We start from the raw sequence: 11646 nt of genomic DNA, 5'->3' as shown, positions 1-11646 counted from the left end.
TTTTGTTGACAAAATATCTCAAGTGGTAGAAAGTTGGTGCGGCCGGGACGGGGTGCGGAGCCCCGAGGTGCGGGGCCGGGGGCCGGGGGTCCCGGGCGCGTCTTTTCCCAGCGCTTGGCCCCCATCACCACAGCGAGTTGCCCTACAAATCGCCTTTGGGGTTTTTTTCTCGGTGTAGCTCGTCTTCAGGGGTATTTCCAGGAAGAGACGGCCCGTCGTCCTAGTGTCTTAGGAGGCGCATGCTTGCGGGGCCCTCGGTCGTCGTGCCTCTGGGCACCGCCGCTCAGATTTAATCAGTAAGGTAGGAATCAAATGGCAAAGCGTAATTTCACACGGGTTTCAATTGTGGTTGTCGGTCTGGACCCGGACCCGTGCATTTGTGTCTCTGTCCCGCAGCGCCTGCAGCGCGGGGGCTCCCCCAGCCCAGCCCTGGCGACCCCCTGGCGCCCTCCGCGGGTTTGGGGTGACATTCGGGGACCCCGCGCGCCTCTCTGGAAGAGGTCTCCGCCAGGCATCAGGACCAGCTTCTGTTGGCATTCTTCTTTTTGTAAAAAAGGGAAGTTATTTGTTTTGAAGTTAACTCTAAGTCGAGTGCATGGTTTAAAAAAAAAAAAATGCTTTTCAGGCTTTAACGAGGCCAGTTCGTTAGGGCAAGGGCATCCTGGTGGCTTTTTATTAGAAATATTAATGTTTGTTTTGTCTGTATTGTGGTGATAAAATTGGGAGGCTTGGAAGGAGTTAGTCGGAGTTTTTTAAAAAGTGCTTTGACTAAGTCAGATTTCACTTAGGAATTAATTTTGGTCACTCAACAGTTTCCTTTTGAGAGGAAAGTGCTCACAGGAGCTGACTCTATCTCCTCGGAGGGCTTCCTGTGGGCTGTTGGCGCCCGTCCCTGTGCTCACCTCCCTGACCCTTGCTCGGGGCATATCTGCTTAATGTTTTCTCGCTGAAAGACCTAGCACGGGGTAAGAGAAATTCTGGGCGTCCTCAGAAGTTCCACGGGACCCGGTCAGCCTCCCGTGTCAGAAGGGAGCTTGGACTCAGTCTACCTGACAGGTAGTCTCCTTGACAGCTACCCCTTCCTGATACCGTTCTGGCTGTTCCTGGTATTTTGGGTGTGAAAACACTGTTCTCTAATGTCCCTACGTGCAAGTAAGGAGGTTTGTGCAAAACACAGGCTGCGGAAAGAACGTCCTAACAGCTCGGAGGGAGATTTAAAGTAAGTTATTGGAGCAGTTGATTGAATCCCATTCCGCTGCGGTGCAGCGGCACGCAGGGTTCACGGAGCAGAGGCAGCGCGAGGACCTGCCATCCAGACCCTGTCCCCACGGCGCAGTCTGGAGACTGAGCGGCAGGGGAGGCGGGGGCGGGGTGGGGGGGTGGGCCCGGCCCGGCCCGGGAGCGGGGGTGGCCAGGGCAGGCCTCTCTGCACCTCGTGTCGCGGTTTTCCTTGCCTGGCGCCAGCTCCTGTGGTCTCCACACTGCGGTCTGACTCCCTCGCGGCGATGATCGCGTGGTGAGGGGAGGGAATTAGGTGCGTGACGCCGGGCGTGGCGCGGACCTGGTGCGGGGGGCCTCGGACCGGTGGCGAGCGGCCCCTTGGACTCCTCCTCACCAGCATTCTCTGCACACAACACACCGTTTCGAGGCTGGACTGCCTTTCTTCTAATTACTGTTTGGTGTTGAAGACACTATTTGAATCTCAGGGCTTGGGAACAGAAGCAGTCGGAGTCCGTGGCTCTCACTTACCTTCTGTGTTTTACTGAATTTAGCTGCGCGGAAATGTCACGGTGCGCCGCCGGCCCCGACCGTCCTGCGGCCTCGGGGTCTGGACTCCACAGGGTTCCGGTCCTCTCCCCTTCCAGGGGCTCCCCCTTGGTACAGCCCTGTCTTTCCCGCCCTTCTCCCTCACCGCACTTTCCATCGCCCGGATTTTTCTTCATTCTGAAATAGCTCACATCACTTCCTTGCCGGTTATTTGACAACGAGCTGTGGGCAGTTCAAATTCTGGAAGCGTTGCTGGGAGAAAAATAAAGCCTTTCCTTCTCGTGCTCCGTGTTTCTGAGGCAGGGGTTCCTGAGAGAGACAGGTGCTTGACTGGGAGGTATGCTGGCCTCTCACGCTGTACCTAGCAGGGTTATACCTGCGGGGGGCAGTAGTGGTTTTGAAAAGGAGACCTGAGCGGTGACGCTGGGCATAGACTTACACCAGAGAAGAAGGCCCGGCCAGGAAAATACAGGCAAGTGCAGGCAGAGGTGAGGGCAGTTTCTGCTTGAGAAGTACGTTCCAGGAAGACCCCTTCTTGGACGGAGTCCGAGCCCAGGGGTCTGGGGGCTACAGACGGAGACCCCAAGGAAGAAGGGGCGGTGTGGTGGAGAGGCTGACCCGTCTGCTTGAGCCCAAGTCCCGCGGGTCCCGCCCGGTGTGCGGCAGGCTGCGCCCCTCGTGGGCACCTGCCGTCTGAAGGCCTGTCCGCAGCCGCACCCGGCCCTTCCCCAGCGGTCCGAGTGCCGTGGAAACCGCTGCTCCTGGGCTGGGGAGCAGGGTGAGGGGGCTGTGCCCTGCTGGCCCACCCGAGTGCCCTCCATGCGATGGCTCCTCCGTCTGGGTGGCCCCGCACGCGCTCTGTCCTGCTTCAGCGCCCCCACAGAGGTGAAGCGTGAGGGGCTGCGTTTTATCCACGGCCACCGCAAACTGACCGTCGCCTCAGGGTCTGCTCGCTTGCTCTCCGCTCGGGGGAGCGGCGTCGGGAGCAGGGAGCTCTTCCCGGACGCCTCCGGTCTCCCTGTCACAGAGGCCGTGTTCCACATCCTGTAGGTAAAGGGACGCTTTCAGGACTCTTAGCAGCTTCCAGCCCCAGTAGCAGCTTCAGCCTATCCCTCGCCGGACCGCCCTGGACCCCACGGGAAGGGGGAGGCAGCGAGCGAGGGTGCTGGTGTTGGGTAAAGGGGACCCACGAGACGAGTGAGCGGAACCGACCAAGGAGCCCTGGTCTGCGACCCAGAACGTTTCAGGGACAGCACGGGGACCGGCTGACCTTAGCACAGTCTGTTTGCTTGCTTTGGAATGTGCTTTGTTTCCAAGGTAGCCTTATCGCCGTGTCTGACCACGTCTCACGGGAAGGGCTCTGGTTCTGGGTTTCTGATGTTAACCCTTAGCAGCTGTCTGTGCTCTCGGATCTGTCCCCGAGATCTGTGGAGCTGGTACTGGATTATCCTTTTCCTTTGTGTGAGCACAGTGGCCCTGGTGGCACTTCCGGCTTTGAGGCGCGTGGTGCTGTGTCCAGCCCTAGAACGTGTCGGTTACCGTTACTCCCGCTCGGGGTGTATAAAGTGACTCGCCCACGTACACCTGGTCCCGGTTTATGACCTTGTGGGAAGACGGTCGTGTCCAGGTGTGAACCGGGCGGGCTCTCGCTGTGGCTCATTGATTCCCTGGGCGCTGGACGGCTCACGGAGAGCTGGGTGCAAATATGCTTCAGTGTTTTCAAGGTTACGTGTGGAGTTTCTGACAGCGCTTGGCGGCATGTCGCCATCACCGCCACCTTCGGCCCGTCTGGCGCTGACCGCACTCCTGCAAAGGAAATTGCGTGTTTTCCAGCGCTTCACCCCTAAATGCCCTTTTCTCCAAAGAAGAGGCAAAAGGAGACTCTTCTGTGTGACCAGCAGCACCATCGCTGATCACGTCTAGAACGTGGAACAGTGGTCTCTTCGCACCCGTGGGCCGACCGCTCTGAAACCAGTAGCTGATTTCTCCAAACCAGAGTCTACTCTGTCATTGCATTGGCTGTCACATCTCTTTAGTGTCTGTTCTTCAGGAATAATACCCCCCACACCCCAGTTGTTTTCCGTGACATTGACTCTTTGAAGAGACTAGGACGGTCGTCTTGTGAGTGCCTTGTGTTCAGGATCTGTTTTGCACTGTGTCATTTAACTTGGCTCCCCGTGTGCTGTGATCTGGCGGGAAGAGGGTGGGAGTCGGGCAGCACGTTCTCCCAAGGGGGATGCCGCCTGCCGCGCCGTTCTCGGAGGCCGTCCTGCCACCGAGGCCGGCTTCCTTATGTTGTGTATTTTATCCGTGTCCCTCTCACCCGGGCATCCTGGGAAGAGGGGACAGACGCCGGGCCCTCTCCTTTTATCACCGCTCGTCAGGGGGGCAGACGGTCATACCTTCACCGTGGCAAACGCTTTTGTTTTTCCTTTTTCTGTTTTGAGTATCAGTGCAGACTGGTGGATTTTTATTTACTCATTGCATTAGAGGCTATTAACGTCTTCTGTGTTTCGGCGTTCACGTGGTGATAGCTGAGCAGCTGTGAGCCCCCGCGATGTGGCGCCTGCCCCTCACTCGGCATCTTTGTGAGAGCACCTCTCTGGCCCTTTCCTTCCCTCTCCCGACCTGCCATCAGCCACTGCTCCAAAGTGCTTTGCTCCCTGTTAGTGCAGAAAAGTGTTTAGAAGCCGAGACCTGGGTGTTGGATGTGTTCACTGTGTTTGTGCATGATTGCTGCTCTAAGCACCTGCCTCGTGGACAGAACTATGAAACGTTTTTTAAAACATTGTAAGATCGTCCTGAGTTTTTCAGTACAGATTTGAAATTATTTTAAAGTTTTACTTAATTTCTTTGATTTATATACATACTTTTTTTTTTTTTAATTATAGCGTGCGTGCACAGGCTTGTGGAGTGGGGAGGGGCAGATGGAGAGACAGAGAGAGAGAGAGAGAGAGAGAGAGAGAGAGAGAGAATGAGAATCCCAAGCAGACTCCATGCGCAGCCTGGGGCCCAGTGCGAGTCTCAGTCCCACAACCTGGGATCGTGACCTGAGGCGAAATTAAGAGTTGGACACTCAACCGACTGAGCTACCCAGGCGCCCCAAAAATCTTGATTCTTAATATCATTGGCATAATTACTTGTTTTATGGACAAGTATACATAAAATAGGGTGTGATGTTACAATACTGGGTTACTACTGACACTACTTAGCCGAGTTTAAGGTGCTTTCGCGTTTAAGATTTTAGTTTTAAGTAATCTCTATACCCAATGTGGGGCTCGAACTCACAACCCCGAGATCAAGAGTCCTGTGTTCTTCCAGCTGAGCCAGCCAGGCGCCCATAAGGTGCTTTTGTTTTTGAGGGTTTTCCTTTTGTTCTTAGTACGTATTAGTAATAAAACAGTGCGTTTTAAAACAAGCCTTCTTTTGTCTGTCATTATGTTGCTCGTTTGATACAAAAAATTCGGTTTGTTTGTTTCAGACGAGGAATTTTTAGATTTTATTTTTACGTTCAAAATAATTACACGGCTCAAAAGTCAAAATCCTGTGGAAGATATCAGAAATTTCACCCCGTTCCTGTTTCCTCTACTGTTTACAGGCAGTCATCTTTGTGTCTGCTTTATCCCGCAAAGCCAAGCATGTACACGTCTGTGTATAGCTCCCGGCTGGTCTTTCATAAAAGGTAGCAGGTACTCTTACACTGTGTGTGTGCCTCGCCATTTTATTCAGCACCTGTGAATGTGTCCGTCCTTCCCGACGGGTGTTTGAGTGGTGGTCCGGCCTCGGTAGGACGCTACAGTCACCAGCCTTGGCAGATGTTATTTTGTATTGGATGAGGGCTGTCTTTGGGGTCTGGTCCTGGCGGTGGGATTGCTGCGTCCAAGGATGTCACTGTAGCAGGGGTTCCCAGATTCCCTTCCAAGCGTGTGGTCCCCTGAAGGCTTGTCACAGCCTCGCAGACAGAGGGTGTGTCCTCACCCAGTCTTTGCCGGTCCGACCCAGTGAGACCTGGTATCTCGGAGTGGTGTTCGTTTAATATGCTTCGATGTGGCTGTGAGAAATGAAAAATACTAAAATGGCTGTTTGGCGCCCAGAGTGTCTGAGATCAGTAAACAGACGGCTGTGTTAGCAAGTGGCCCGGGGTGACAGCCGGGCAGCTCTGCCCCCCGGGCGCTGACTCTGCTCTGGACTTCAGCGCCGTGGAATTGGAAGGTGGTTTCTTTCGTCCCGTCGATAAAAGAACAGCAACTTCTCTGAGTCCGAGCACGTCCATACGTCTTACTTTTTCTAGCCTATGGAAAGGAACCTCTGAAGCTACCTTTTACTTTTTGGTATTTTTGTCTTTGAACCTAAGAAACGTACCGTAAGTTGAAGGAACTTTGGTTTTGGGGTGCATTCTTTCTGTCTCCCCCCGCCCTTCCATTGCTCTGGAAGTTGAGATTGCTGTCGCACCTTCCGAGGGGGCCATCACTTCCTTAATTGCTCGATGTTCAGTCAGCATCAGGTAGCCCCAGGGGCTGCAGAGACCTGGCACGGCCTCCTTTCGGGGCCCCGGGCTGCAAGCGGCGGCAGCCAACCGCGGACAGGGTGATGAAGTTTGTTCTAGAAGGATTCTGGGTTTGACACGTTGTCATTGGTCACCCTGTTTCTGTTTGCTGGAGAGTAGGGTCAGAACCATCCAGAGAAATCCTCTCCAGGGGTAGGTGGCAAAAACCTACTGGTCCTCTTTATCTATGCAGACTGATCAAAACTGCCACAGTAGCATAATCCTTTTGTGGTTTGAAAACCAAAGATAACACGCTTCTTTTTTTCCCCTTTAATTTGTACCAAAATAGTAGGAAAAGCTGATTTTCTTTAGTAGTAAGCTGCTAGATCAGATGACAGTGGTTTTCTTAAATTAGCAATATCGTTGCTACTTCTGATTATGAAATAATATGCACAAAATTAGTCAAGCAACAGAGGACTGTATAAAATAGAAAGTGAAAGCCTTTCATGATGACTGCAGTTAAGTTGCGTATCCCCTTGTAGACGTGTGTCTGTGTGGGCGCCCACTTGCACCCGGCACGGTCCTGGCCGACCTCCCGTGCGCCAGGAAGGCAGCCGTGGTGGGCACTGGGGGGCGGCTGCCGGGGCTGTGTGGGTGATTTCCAGAGTGTAAGTCTTGTGTCGTGAAGCATAAGACACGCGGACAAGTGCTCATCTCTGTGAATCGTCACCAGCTCGAGAGATGGACGCCACCCCCGTGCTCCCCAGTCCCAAAGTCCCTTGTTTTCCCGGCCTGTGCCACTGTCGTTCATATACGGGGGTCATGCGGTGCGTGTTCTGCTCACTGTCGTGGTTGCTGGATATTATGACAGTCTTTGTTGTCGTGGCTGTGGGCTATCCCACGCACGGATCTATCACAACATGTTATCTGCGGTCGGGAGCCACTTGCACCTCTGTGATTACTGCCACGAACGTTTTTGGATTTGTCCTTTGTTGCAGGTCTCCAGGCATCTTGTGGGCGTGACCCTGTGACTGGTCACACGATAGCGTGGGGGGCTGCAGTGTGTTCCAGGGTGGCTGGGCTTGCGTGTCCTAGTCCGGCCCCTGGCACTGTCGGCTCAGCGTGTGTGTGTGTGTGTGTGTGTGTGTGTGTGTGGCCGCTTTACAGGGTGTATGGTGTTCTGGATTTCATTTGTATTTCCTTGATCTTTAAGTTTCTTAATTTTAACGTGGCCTGGTTTGTCCATCTTCCCTTGGTAGTTCTGTTTTGCTCTAAGTCAAGGTCGTAAGAATGTTTCTCCATCTTACGTTCTTTATTGTTTTGCCTTTAGCGTGACCGTCGATTTGGGGGATGGCGTGAACTAGGGTCAGGTGTCATTTTTTTCCACACGGAGATCTAATTGTCGTGGCCCCATGTATTTAAAAGATCCTCCTGCTCGCTGCTCTCCAGCGTCTCCAGCGTCAAAAGTCTGCTGTGTGCAGACCTTGTGCGTGGGCCTGTCCCCGGGCTCTCCAGTCTCTGCCAGCCTGTTGGCCCCTGGAACCAACACCACAGCACCCTCGTCAGCATAGTTTCATACGATTTGGGTTTTTAAGCCTTTTTAAAGTATAGCGCAGACGCAGAAACCAGGAAGTAAGTGTGTGGTTTGATGGGTTGTTATAAGGTGGACGCTTTTGTGACCATCACTTGGGTCAAGAAACGGACCTCTGCTGGCTCCCCAGACCCCTCATCCGTGTCTCCCCCACCGTCCCCCGCCGTCCTGACGGAAGTAACTGCCAGCCTGGCTTTTATGGCAAGTCCGTCCTTGCTTTTCTTCGTAGTTTTGTGACCGAATCACATACCTCCAAGTCCTAGTTAAGTTCTGCCCGTTGACTTAGATGGCATTTCAGTATTATCTGTAGCTCGCCCCCCACCTCCCGTGGAAGTTTTTTGTGGTTGGGCTTGTGGTTCTCACAGTCTGGATTTCGCTGATGGCGGTCCTCCCGTGTAGTGTCATCTCTCCCTGGTTTCCTGGGAAGGGGTAGTTGGATATAGAGGTTTGATCAGATTCGGGTCTGACTCGGCAAGGCTCCTTCACAGGGGTGTTGTGGTCCATCAGGAGACACCTAACGTGCAATGTCTTTCTTTCTCGATGTTGGCAGCCAACGATGCACGGACGACATGCGTTAATTCCAGACAAGTTACAAAATGGTGATGCTCCTGCTGAGTTACTGCAGCTGCGTGTATGAGCCGGACTTCCAGTAAGAGAAACCTGTCATCGTCATTTGGTTATCTAGGGCTCGGGTTCACATAGGACACCCGAGATAAATGCTTGATTCTTCTCTCTGCCAGGTTTCAAAATAATCAATCTTCTATCTTCCTCCAAAGGTGACCAGTTGAAGATTTTATTGTTGACTTATTTATTTTTTATTTTTGAGAGAGAGACAGACAGAGCATGCAAATTGGGTAGGTACAGAGAGAGAGACAGAGAGACAGAGAATCCCAAGCAGGCTCTGCGCTGTCATTACAGCGTCCCATGAACTCAGATTTAAGCATATTAAATGCGTTTTAAAGATTTTATTTTTGGGGCGCCTGGGTGGCTCAGTCGGTTAAGCGTCCGACTTCAGCTCAGGTCACGATCTCATGGTCCGTGAGTTCGAGCCCCGCATCGGGCTCTGGGCTGATGGCTCAGAGCCTGGAGCCTCCTTCCGATTCTGTGTCTCCCTCTCTCTCTGCCCCTCCCCCATTCATGCTCTGTCTCTCTCTGTCTTAAAAATAAATAAACGTTAAAAATAAATAAATAAATAAATAAATAAATAAATAAATAAATAAATATAAAGATTTTATTTTTAAGTAATCTCTACACCCAACATGGGGCTTGAACCCAGGTGCCCCAATAACAGTTTTTACGTGTCCTTTGCAATTGAAAGTCAGTTTGACTGGGGCACCCGGGTGGCTCAGTCGGTTGAGCGTCCGACTTCGGCTCAGGTCATGATCTCACGGTTTATGAGTTTGAGCCCCACGTTGGGCTCTGTGCTGACAGCTTGGAGCCTGGAACCTGCTTCGGATTCTGTGTCTCCCTCTCTCTCTGCCCCTCCCCCCCCCACACACATACTCTCTCTCTCTCTCTCTCTCAAAAATAAATATAAACATTAAAAGATTTTTTTAAAAAGTCAGTTTGACTGGATATAAAGTCCTCGGCTCACAGTTTCTTCCTTTGAATATCTTAAATATGTTATTCTCTTCTAGCATAAACCATTGTTGTCAGATGCATGATAATTTTACTTTCTTTCCAATATAAGTGACTCTGTTTTTGGCCGGAATGGAATTCTCTTTTAGTGTTAATTGTTGGGCATGGATTCTCATCCACACGGCTTGCTCTGTCAATATGTAGGTTCACAAGTTTTACCTCGGGAAAGGTTTTTAAGTTTTCAGTGTTCTGTTCCCTTGCTTTGTCCCCTCCGACTTTGCGGGGAGGAGAGGGGCTCTCATTACGTGTGTGTTGTTGGATCTTCTCACCAGCCTTTCAGTCCATTTCTCTAGTCTTTTTTAGTCCTTTTTTTTCCGTTAAAAAAAATTATTTTTCTTTGCTGTTTGTCTTAAGTGATCATTTGTGGAGTTTACTTGTTCTGATGGTGCTTCTAGCTTAGTTTTTATTCTTTTTTCTTTTTAATGTTTGTTTATTTTTGAGAGAGAAGTTATGTAGGCAAGTGGGGGAGGAGCAGAGAGAGAGAGGGAGAGGGAATCCCAAGCAGGTTCCATGCCGTCAGCATAGCTCGAACCCACGAGCCGTGGGATCGTGACCTGAGCTGAAGTCAAGAGTGGGACACTCAACCGACTGAGCTACCCAGGCGCCCTGTAATATTTTCTTAGGATCCATAATCTCATCTCTGTATTCTCCTATCCTGACTTAGGTGGTTCTTTGTTTTATTTTTAAATATCTTTAGTTTCTTTTGAAATACATTACAGTTTTCATATAGTTTGATTTGAGGTTATGTTTTTCTGATGTGCTTTCATTATCTGTAGAGATGCTTTCTGCCTTTTTTTTTTTCCCCCAGAGAGAGAGAGAAAGAGAGAAAATGAGCAGGGAAGGGGCAGAGAGGAAGAGATTCCCAGGCAGGCTCTGTGCTGTCAGCATGGAGCCGGACATGGAGCTCGATCTCATGACCCTGGGATCATGACCTGAGCTGAAATCAAGAGTCAGAGGTGAACCACCTGAGCCCCCTATGGGGATGCTTTCTGCTCTTTGTTATTTTTTCTCTGATCCTTTTGTGAGGTTTGGCCATAATTCTCTCTATTGCTTATCGTATTAGTTTTCTGGTGCTGCTTTAACAAACTATCACAAACTTGGCTGAAATCAGTTTGGAGGTCACATCTGAGACGGGTGTCACTGGGCTTGAAATCATGGTGTTGTTGGCAAGCTGCCTTTCTTTCTGGAGGTGCTAGTGGTGAGTCTGTTTCCTCACCTTTTACACTTTCTGGAGGACGCCCATATTCCGCGGCCGATGGGCACCCGTCGTCAGAGGCAACAGGGCCACGTCACGCGGCCCTCCTTCTGAAGGCGTCACTCCCTGTCTCTCTCCTGCCTCTTCCGCTGTAAAGACCCTTGTGATCGCACTGGGTCCATCCAAATAATCCGGGATGATCTTCCTGAACTCCACGTGCAGCCTGATTAAGAATTCCTCCTTACCGTGTAACCCAGCATACCCTGTCATTCTGTCTACCACGTTTATTTTTATATAATACTAGCTTTTCTGAAATGTAAGGAGATACGACTCAGATAACGTTTTCTAGCTTCATGGTGCTCCCTCCCCTGCAGTCCTGTTGTACTGTGGGAGAAAATGTGGGGCTTCCTTTGCGTATGTAGTGATCCGTTCTTTCTTGCTGTTTTTGCCTGACTTCGGTATGGAGGTGGTGTGGCCTCTTTCTGCTCGTTCTGCTGCAAAGTATTCCATCCTCTTCTGTTTTCAAAGAATTCATGGAGTGTCAGTAGTGTTTTTTCTGTAAATGTTTGATAAAATTCACCAGTAAAGCTATTCATTGGGCCTACGATTTTCTTTGTGGGAAGATTAAAAAAAATTTTTTTTAATGTGTATTTATTTTTGAGAGAGAGAGTGTGAGCCGGAGAGGGACAGAGAGAGAGGGAGACACAGAATCCAAAGCAGGCTTCAGGCTCTGAGCTGTCCCCACAGAGCTCAACGCGAGGCTCGAACCCATGGACCGTGAGATCATGACCTGAGCTGCAGTCGGACACTTAACCGACTGAGCCACCCAGGTACCCCTCTTCTTTTCTAATACAGGTATTTAAAGCTATAAATTTCTCTCTGAGCCCTTCAACATCTAAATTTTGGTGTGTTACTTTCATTTGGATGAAAATACTTTCTAATTTCCCTTGTAATTTCTTTCTGACACTC

General features: G+C 51.0%; 1 protein-coding gene across 1 annotated transcript in view; it reads left to right on the top strand.

Annotated features, from left to right (window-relative positions):
* Positions 1–6254: 6254 nt before the first annotated feature.
* Positions 6255–11646, top strand: part of ZBED4 (zinc finger BED-type containing 4) — a 24046-nt gene continuing 18654 nt past the window's right edge. The window contains exon 1 of the mRNA XM_040490513.1: positions 6255–8493. The gene's annotated coding sequence lies outside the window, so the exon portion shown is untranslated. The remainder of the gene's footprint in view (positions 8494–11646) is intronic.

This window comes from Herpailurus yagouaroundi, unplaced genomic scaffold (genome assembly GCF_014898765.1).
Source record: "Herpailurus yagouaroundi ecotype Mexico unplaced genomic scaffold, PumYag 182, whole genome shotgun sequence".
In the NCBI taxonomy this organism is placed as follows: domain Eukaryota; kingdom Metazoa; phylum Chordata; class Mammalia; order Carnivora; family Felidae; genus Herpailurus; species Herpailurus yagouaroundi.
Note: the sequence above shows the minus strand (reverse complement) of the source record. Positions and strands in the feature narration are given on the sequence as shown.